The 10,355-nt window shown below is 44.0% G+C and overlaps 1 protein-coding gene across 1 annotated transcript in view; it reads right to left on the minus strand.

Moving 5' to 3' along the window:
• plekhg5b (pleckstrin homology domain containing, family G (with RhoGef domain) member 5b) overlaps positions 1 to 2,510 on the minus strand; it is a 51,522-nt gene extending 49,012 nt beyond the window's left edge. Inside the window, 1 exon segment of the mRNA XM_049016230.1 lies at positions 2,385 to 2,510. The gene's annotated coding sequence lies outside the window, so the exon portion shown is untranslated.
• Between the last annotated feature and the right edge of the window lie 7,845 nt (positions 2,511 to 10,355).

A 10,355-nucleotide genomic window follows, 5' to 3' on the forward strand; every position in this document is an offset into this window, starting at 1 on the left:
CCCCCCCCAACAAATATATCCTAATTAGTTTAAATGGTGTTCTTATTCCAGCAGACCCCCCAGTAAAGGCTGACCCCACCTTTACATAAATATCTAGGCACACTCCTGGTTACTATTCATTTACAAATGTCAGACAAGTATAACCTAATACAATGCTTTGTGTCACAAAAGTCTTCAGTTTTTAATTGTAGGAAGACACCCAGACATTCGTTAAAGCTTTATTTTAGCCAGATATGACCCCCCCCCCCCCCTTCCAACCCCCCGCCCTTAACCCTGATCAAGCACAGAATGACCAATCTTAGCGCTGCCTGGCATGCAGCCGTGAATCTCTACCCCGCTTCTGCTCTGGGCTGTGTGGATATGGGCAGCAGGCCGGGTCCCAGACGTTTGAGCAGAACCCCAACTGACCATCAATCGACGTGGCTCACGGCAATGAGAACCACATTCCTCCATTTTAGAGGCTGCCGCTTAGTTGAAAACAACCCGGAGCTAATTTGGGTATTTCGCATAAGCGCTGGCCAGCTAGCAGGAGGCCCAGAAACTGCTCCGATGCCTGGCTAGAACTCTCCCTGCCTGCTTCACACGCTGCAGGTAATGTCGTTCTGGTCGGACCAAACCTTTAGTGCCAAGTCCCACGCCCTCTGTTTCCTGGGTGAACCGCATAACCGGGACAGCCTAGCGGCTGCACAGGGCAAGCCGTCGAAACCGGCCAACCGGCTGTGCGGCGGCAGCCGGGAGCAAAACAAGTCGTGGGCGCTGGCCGTCTGGAAGGTGCAAGGGGGTGGGGGTGGGGCAGGGCCGGCTCTCTCTCTCTGAGGACGCACCAGCGAGCGGCTGGCACACACAGCACTGCAGAGTCACTGGCTCTCTGTCAAGTGCATGGTACGTTCCAGCTGGCAAGGAGCGGAACACTGAGGTACAGAATAGAGCATATGCTATAGGAACCGCAAGATAGCGGCCAGACAGTTATGTGCCTTTCGGATTGGTATAATATACCCTCACAGGTCACAGCAAAACAATTCCCCAAATACCCATCGTTATTCCACTGACAGACCCTTAATTCTAATTCCAATTGAGACTTTTTGGCCACTGCCAGTTATCTTGAGTTTAACGAATACAGGACAGGGTTACTCCTTTATTAATTGCCAAAAATTCACCCCCTTGTGTGGGGGTTAAACTTGTATACCTCGAGCCCACGCTCCCACCTTGGGACAATGAAATTTCTCTTTTCTGCTATAGGCATCTTAGCAATTGATTTTAATGGACCCTGAATCCAGATCTTTTAATCAGACACATAATGAACTCCCACCCGAAGCTAAAAGTATGCCCCTCAAACCCTTCATCAGTTCAGTGATCTCACGTTTTAAACTGAACTTTAACAGACTGCATGGATGGATAGATGGATGGATAGATAGACAGATAGGAAAGCTTTTCCACCTCATCTAACTGCCTTATTTAAAACTCATTTTAAGCATGTTACTTGATCAACAGTGCGACCTCTCAAGGTAATTTTACATATGTGCAATCTACTCAAAGACCAGAATCATGTGAGACAATCCTGCTTCTTTAAAAGTCAATAGCAGATATCTCTGGAGCATATACTTCACAGTATCACCAACGGCACCCAAACGTTACTACTTTCTTGGGTATAGTGTATTTCATCATTACAAAAGGACGAGTGTCTATCGAGCCCCTTGGCGATTTAATATCGCACGAAACTCATAACACCAGGCTGGATGGTTTTTGTACCAATTACTTTACCATCTCCTATGTGCTACTCATTGTGTGTCCTGACCATGAAATATGCAGACGATCCCAAAAAAAAAAAAAAAAAATCAGTCGACCACAACTGATATAACATACCCTGTTTAGCTTGCTGAAATTTTGAACGCGATCGAATTAATGTTGCAGTCAGACCCATTAGGATCGACGATGTTATATTCAGAGCATTAACTACGCTTTTAGAATCCGTAAAATCTAACTTTCTTGCAACTCGGTAGGGCTAAATATTAACATTCGAGTATTTTTTTAAATAAAGTGTTGTGTAAAATGCAAGACAGATTAAAAATTCGTCTTCTGCGTTTTATTTGTATAATCCATTCTCAAACTTTGGAAAACTGATGGTACACTGCTAGTTACTTCTGTATGCAGTAAATGGGAACCAGGCTAATTACCTATTAATCGGGGATCTGAACGCTTTACCACCTTGACTGGTCGAGACAGATCCCTGCGCTAAGTGTCCAACTGGAAACTGATTTAAATCTGCCATCCGTCGCACACAACCCCCAAACCTCAGACACGTTATTATGGAAAGAACCCATTCATCCACTCATCAAAAGAATGAACTATCTGATTATGAATCATTAATATAGTTTACATTTTACCTGTCAGTCCGTCCTTTGCACGTCAAAAATTCAACGCATAGGTATTAATTTTGTTTGTTTCGCTCTATGTATACAGTTTTCAGAAAATGAGCAGGTTCTCCATACCAGAGACATGATATTTAGATTTTCAAAACACATTGTCTGCACTTACTGAGCCGTAACCGGAGAAGCCAGCCTCGAGGCGGTGACCGATGCAAAACGGAGTTCATTGTCCACTTCGGTACCATCTATGTGCATCTGGATCTCGGGTCCTTCTCGTCGCTCCGAGCCCCGAACACGCCGGCCGGCCGGGACAGTACCATCGGGGTCAGATCGCCTCTTTGACACGCTCCTCTCCGCTTTGTCTCTCCCAGCCACCGGCTGCAGTTCAAACGATCCCTCCTATAACCCCCTTCAACGTGCGCTTCAAATTCTCGATTTATTTCATTCTATGTAACCAGCCACACAGTTTGTTACTTTTTATGCATGATTGAAGTCAGATTGCTGCAATGTTTCTGCCTCAATCCTTCTTTTGTAATTGCCTTTTAAATCGCGTTACCTGCACCGGATCCCGGAGAAACTTCCCTCAAGTTGCTGACTCCTCGTCGTTTTTTCAGAAGCCCTTTTTTAACCCCCTAACTGAAAATTGCCCGCCACTAAATTTACTTCACAAACTCGCATCCGTCCTTCCCCACGTCTAAAAGAGAACAGAGCAATTTAAAACGTATCCTCGCTTACATCCGCTCTCTTCACGGCTCCGGCTCAGTTTACAAGGCAAATCACTGGAAGGTAAATGCCGGGGTTTGGATTTGGAGGCGAAAAAGCGGACGCGGGGGCTGTCTCCGGGGCTGTAATAACCTGTTGAAGCATGAAAAAGGCGCAGCAATGCACGTCGGACGCTCGGGTTCCCGTAAATGTTCATTTCACCGGAGCGGCTCCCTATTTCCTTATCATTTGCCCGAAGCAACTGTAATAAAACTCAATTTATCCCCCCGCTTTTCCCTGTCCCAGCCTTCCCTACGCAAGCCCTCGTTTCCGCTGCGGGCTGAACGGAAAATCATCCGCGCCACAGACTAGTCACCCCCCTCCATCCATACGCTCGTTCTTTTCGTCCATCAGTAGCATTTTCCATTCATTTGGTCAGCTTTTCATGAGGTTTTTCTTTCTTTCTTTTTTACTCCTCCTTTGGACACGGTATGTTCCCACACTCACAGCTAGGAGTGCCATGGAGCAAACTTCAACGCAGGTTTCCTTACTAACCTTAGTACTGCCTGCTTTCCAAAATAGTTGGGACGCTGTGCAAAACGTAAATATAAACAGACTGCTATAATGTACAAAACATAAAAAAAAAAATATTTCATTGAAAATGAACCAAAGACAACCTATCAAATTTTGAGAGCATTTTATTGTGTTATGACAAATAATTGCTCATTTGAATTTAACGCCAGCAACACATTTAGAAAAAGTTGGAACATGGGCAGGAAAAGACTGGAAAAGCTGTGTGACGCTAAATCAAAACACATCTCACAACTAATTAGGTTAATTGGCAGCAGGTCAGTAAGATGATTGGGTATAAAAAGAGCCTCCCAGAGAGGCAGAGTCTCTGTACATTGATAATGGGGGGGTCACCACTCTGTGAAAGACTGCATGGGCAAACAGTGCATAAGAATAATGTTTGATGTGATATTGAAACAAATTTGAGAACTGGTGCATAATAGTCCATGGTGCATAATAGTCCATGGTGTATGATAGTCTATGGTGTATGATAGTCTATGGTGTATGATAGTCTATGGTGCATGATAGTCTATGGTGTATGATAGTCCATGGTGTATGATAGTCTATGGTGTATGATATCGTTAAATATCGTGTATAATGTCGTTAAACGATTCAGAGAATCCAGAAACATTTCTGTACACAAGGGCCAAGGCTGAAAACCAACATTGGATAGCCATGATTTTTGGGTCCTCAGGCGGCACTGCATTAAAAACAGACACGATTATACAGTGAAAATCACTGCATGAGCTCAGGAACACTTCCAAAAACCAGTGTCTGGGAACACAGTTTCGTCACTGCATCCACAAGTGCAGAAATGCCGCCGACTTCTCTGGGCCTGAGGCTAAATGGAAAACTGTCCTGTGGATTGACGAATCAAAATTTCAGATTCTTCCTGGAAATCAAGGACGCCGTATCCTATGGGATAAAGAAGAGAGGGACCGTCCATTTTGTTATCAGTAGAGAGTTCAAACGTCTGCATCTGTAATGGTATGGGGGTGCATTAGCCTGGGTAGCTATCTGGGAAGGCACCATTAATGTTGAACAGTATATACAGATTTTAGAGCAACACAGGCTGTCAGCCGCAAAGAGCCTTTTTCAAAGAAGACCTTGTATATAATGCTTAACCGCATTCTGCGTGTATTACAGCAGCATGGCTCCGTACAGAAGAGTCCAGGTGCTAGACGGGCTGTCTGCAGTCCAGACCTGTCACCCACTGAAAACCTCTGGCGTATCATGAAACGAAAAATATGACAAAGGAGACCTCAAGCTCTTCAGCAGTTGAAATCCTATATCAGGCAAGAATGGGACAACATTTCACTTCCAAAACTCCAGCAACTGGATTCCTCAGTTCCCAAACATTCACAGTGTTGTTAAAAGAAGAGGTGATGCAAGACGGCGGTGAATGTGTCCCTGTTCCGACGTTTTTGAAATGTGTTGCTGACACCAAATTCTAATTTAGCATGTATGTGATAAAAACAATAAAATCTCTCAGATTCAACATTTGGTATGTAGTCTGTGTTTTATTTTCAGTTAAATACGGGTTTGTATGATTTGTTCATCCCTGCAGTCTGTTTTTATTTACATTTTACACAGTGCACCAACTTTTTTGGAAGCAGGCTTTGTGTTTCATATACTTTGCAGATTAAACATGGCTTTTGAAACATTTATAAACTTCTTGGTTTTGATCAGAAGGCAGCGCAAGACAGAAGAATATTTAGATGCTTCTAGTTCCGTCGAATCACCTTTAATGATATTGAAAGTCTTTCTGTTAAAAAAAAATGCTGCTGATGAGCATGAGATGCAGTAGTGTGATCTCAGGAATACTTATGTACTTAAAATACAGGGTGCAAACAGCAATGAACACAATCACCACAAGCTTCTGTACTGGGATGAGGATAAATTACTCCTTGTTATCATAACCGTACTGAAGATACCTTGGGCTGGAGCATAAGTGATGTATGGGGGGGAGGGGGGGTGGGATCAATACCAGGGACTCATAATCCCTACAAATCTCGACATGTGCACCTGCTTAAACACGTGGATTTCCGGTTTGAAGTTTGATTGCCGTAGGGAGCTGATGTCATGCACAGACAGGCCTGCGCCTAGCTGCCTCACTCTCTATGTGCTTCCAATTAGGCTGGAGGAGCAGGTTTCCTGCCTGCAGGCCACATGTGACACCAGGATGCACTTCACGTTGCCCTAGAAACAGCTATGGTCCCACAAGACTATCATGGAGTCCTGACTAAGGTTCCTACTATTACAATAGCTTGATTTCAAAGAGGAGGGGCGTGGTTTAACAATGTTACACACGCACAGGGGAGCGGGGGGGGAGCAGAAGAGGGTGAGCTTCAGAGGTCAAATCACTTCAGGTTCGTTTTAATCAAAATGGTCAAATTGTTTGAGAATGACCCATGGTGTACTGATATAATAAGCCAAGAAAACTAAGTACCGTGTAGCATTAAACAAGCATTGCGGTTGTCCGGATGCTTAGTCATCCAGACTTGCTAGCAAACTCATATTTCAACCTCACGACCAAGACGCGTCAGAAGCATTTGGGTTACGTGGCACAGAATACTTGAAAAGCAAACTTCCAAAATGCATTCAGCCCAGATGTACATCAAATGAAGAACTTTTGTTTTATTTCCAAACTCAAAAGTCCAAGGAAACTGTACTTACAAACTTATCCCGTTCGTGTATCCTGTGGATTAAGTGACTTTTAGAAATTAGCTCCTCAATTGTCAACAACCGTCAACAAGGAAGTCACCTCCAGATCCATGTAGATGTATACAGGAAGTATTAGGAGAAACAGCTAGAGAAAGCAAGGCCTGGACTAGTGACAAAGATCTATGGTATCGTCTCAGGCCCACTGCTATCCTAATCTCCTTTTTCTGAAAGAATCCTGTTGCATAAACATGTACAATCCAAGGAAATGAGTGTACGCTTGATAAAAGCAAACGCAGGTAAACCAATGACCTTTTTATCAACAGATTCTGCATCTGAAGCACAGTGTCTCCTTTTATCTTCCAGACGTCGTAGGGGAAGCCTTTTAATTTCTGCCAAGTACCAGGACCACCATGTGTCGAGCATTACTTGACCACCGACCCCCCTCTCTCTTCACCAGCACCGTTCTGACTTCAAATACTCCAATCTCTGCCGCCTGTGACGGACAGCCAAGACAGAGGTGGGATGCCATTCCGTGTTTATTAACTGGTTACCTCTGTTTGCTGTCCACAGCCTAGTCCGTGCTGCCTGTTTCCTTTTTGCTCAACATTTGAAATGCTGATCAAAGGCAGATTTGTGCTGTTACCTTCAACTGGGATTCAAGCTGAAGGTATGGAGTAGAATGGGAAATGTGTCTTGAATTAACGTGAATCCTTACCCGCAAACAGTGAGTAATTACTCGGCAAATGTCTACGCCGTCCAAGTGCTCAATTAGTCCTTGAAATGAATTCTGGCTTCTTTAAAGACATGTACTTAAGTTGGCTCCATGACAGCCATATGCTTGTGATGTATTATTGTCCTCAGTTGCGCTGGATAAAAATGCCTTCTAAATACGTACATGTAAACGTAAATGTTATTAAATGTTGAGAGGCAGTAATGTGGTCTCATATCTTCAGAGTTGTGGGATCCATTTCAGTCTTAGCTCTGGAGTTCCTCGTGCGGTGTTTACATGAGCTCAGTTCTGTGTATGCCCTGTGATGGACTGGCATCTCCTGCAGACTATTCTGTACTTCTAGAGGTACGTTTAAAGCTCACCACTGGGAAAATGTAATGGGAAATGAAGAGATGAACAGATAGATAAATTGCAACTGATTAATGGAATTTCACACATTTGTAGCAGCATATTTACATACTTGAAGAATGTTAAAACATCTGCATATAGTTCTCTCAAGAAAGTGTATTTTCTATGACCTGCCTGGTTTTAAAGCACCAGTGAAGAGCAGTGCTGTAGATCTTTCTACATTTGAGTATTAAGTTGCCTTTTAAAAATTCCTGAATGCAAACGGGCCAGCAGTTTTACTGATGGATGGTGGCTTGTACAAGATCTTGATCTGGGAAGAGGATCTCAAAAGGCCTTTTGGCAGGATCATACGATCACTCTCTTCCAGAATGACTAGTACTTCGGTCCAAGGCTGAGCGATCACAATGTTACCGACGCGGCCTTCCCAGCGGATGCAACTATCCCTAGGCGGATCTTTGGAAAACAAGAAATGAACTATGTCCTTAGAGTCTGTGTATCTCCTGCATTCTTTTACTCTCCTCAGGTTTGCCCTGGTTCCTCAAGTCATTTTCATTTATACTGTGTGAGCCAAACGGTCATAAGGTTTAGTCTACATTTCTGGGTGATTTCATCAAGGGAGTGAAATGTGTTTATCCTTGTATTTTTTCCCCCTATTTGGCCTGTCGCAATGAGACCTCCAGCAGCAAGGTTTTCTCATGCAAGTCCTGCCACTCAGGAAAAACAATAGCACGGAAGGGTCCCAAACAATGACGGCACCCCCTGGAGTCTGGGGTTTGTTCGCACGCCCCTGTCATGGTGGGGGAAGCGGCGGACACGTTAACAGACTGAGATCAGTAACGGGAGATTTATTTCAATGGCCTCTTAGCCAATGTGACAATCCTGAGTGCTGTACAAAACAACAGGCCAACTCAGGGAGACAAGCGGTAGGATGAGCAAGAGCAAATCAAGACGTCGTCAAGAATGCATAGACGGCAGCATTTATTCAGCTCCCACCGCCTTCAACTAAAAATGGTTTATTACCATGACCTGAGAAAGAAACTATGCCCCGTCTTTCGGCGCAATATGGTCCAGGTGTGTATGGAATAACTGCAAACGTCTCACAAATGTGTCTTGGTAAATTTTTCAAAATGGCACATCAGATTGCTGGAGTAGTGGAGCACTGTTTGCTACCAATATATTATTTCATTTTAGGTAGTAATGCCTCTACCTCTCTTTGTTTTCCATCCTCCAATGTGCAGCTTGTGGACAGGCTAGAAGATGCTTGTGTTTGTCTTCCATCCATCCATCCATCCATCCATCCATCTTTTGTAATGGCTTGTCCTATTCAGGGTCACGGGGAGTCAGGAGCCCATCCCTGAGGCTACAGGTACAAGGCAGGGAACAGCCCCGGATGTGGCGCCAACCCAACGCAGGGCACACTCACACAGCATTCACTCACGCAAGCAGTTGTGTTTGTCTTTGGGAGTTTTAATTTTTAACTCTGCAGTTTAAAACTGAATCTGAGAAGTTCTTATTCTTTATTTTCGTCATAGGTTTTGTAATTATATCCTCAAATATAATACACACAAACTTTTTAACATGATTCTGCCAAACAAAGGACTTGAACCCGTGATTTTCCAGTTTTAGGCACAGCATTCTAACCCACTGAGCCACATGCCACCCTAATTTTTCAAAGTATTTAAATGTCAGGAAGCGCTGCTTCATGACAACCCGCAGTATTATTGTGGTTGAAAAATCAAACAAGAGCAAAATTTTCCCTCCATTTTTCGGAGGCGGTCCCAACATGCTGTGAGCGACACTTAGCACGGCCCTGTGACTTTTGGTACACCACCTAGGAAGCTGGATCACGTCCTGGACACAACAGCAGATGGCTCAAATGATGCAACAGTGCAAAAAAATCAACTGGTGGCAAACGTGTTCTGCAGTAGATAAGCTCATTTTTGAAGACAACATGATGTTTATGAAGATTTTTATCGATAACTCCCTGTTATCCATCGGTAATCCAAAGGAGCATTTTCACGTTGACTGTTCTTCATCCCTTGGAGACGACCACCACAAACAAAAAGAATCCAGGCTCAGCCCCAGTTAAACTGGGGGTGCCGGCCATTCTCCAGAAGCTCTCCCATTCCCAAATGGACATGTCAAGATTAGCAGCCAATCAGGACAAAGGCTCACATTGCAGTGAAGGGAGCAGATGGGCATCCACAGCCCTCCTCCTATGCACGTAAGGCTCATCTCCAGCCGGCATGCGATAACTCCAGATCGCTCTTTCATGGCTGGGTTATTGTTCATTAATCTAAGCTTTACACCATTTGGAAGTTGTGACATGCTGATTATGGCTGCCAGGGTTGTCATTCAGAGGAATGACAACCCTGGCAACTCGACTCCTCCTAGGTCACACGTATGGCTCAGAGGTATTGTAGCAATATATCCATGACAGTTATTGATTCCTCAAAACCGATGTGATATAATTCAGCCATAACTGACATATAGAATGTACATTTACAGGGGATGGCTAACATAATAGAAATACCCAACAATATGTTAAATTCAAGGACCACTCCTTGCCTTCAGACCAGCTCCAGACCTTTTTAGAATGCTCAGATACATGTCCTGAACCGTGTATACTGAGATACTGGAGGTGGAAATCGACTTTTTATTCTGCAATTCAGAACTTTCCATAAAAGTACAATAATGTTTAAATTTGGTGACTGGAGACACTATGGTGAGTGTTTGACTTATTTATTGTTGCTCATGAAACCACTCATGCATTTGTTAAGGACTTTGTAGCCATCTTGGAATTTGGGAACATCATAGAGGGAACAGTGTTTGCACCAAGGGCAGCTGTCAAACCCAATGTCTCTTGCAAGATGGCTGACTCATCAGCCCATTTTCTTCTCATTGCACCAAGTTTTGTGTCCTGGGGGCACCAGCCTTGGATACAAGCCGTTTCTACTCAACAGTCCAGCCATAAA

This window comes from Brienomyrus brachyistius, chromosome 6 (genome assembly GCF_023856365.1).
Source record: "Brienomyrus brachyistius isolate T26 chromosome 6, BBRACH_0.4, whole genome shotgun sequence".
Taxonomy (NCBI): Eukaryota; Metazoa; Chordata; class Actinopteri; order Osteoglossiformes; family Mormyridae; genus Brienomyrus; species Brienomyrus brachyistius.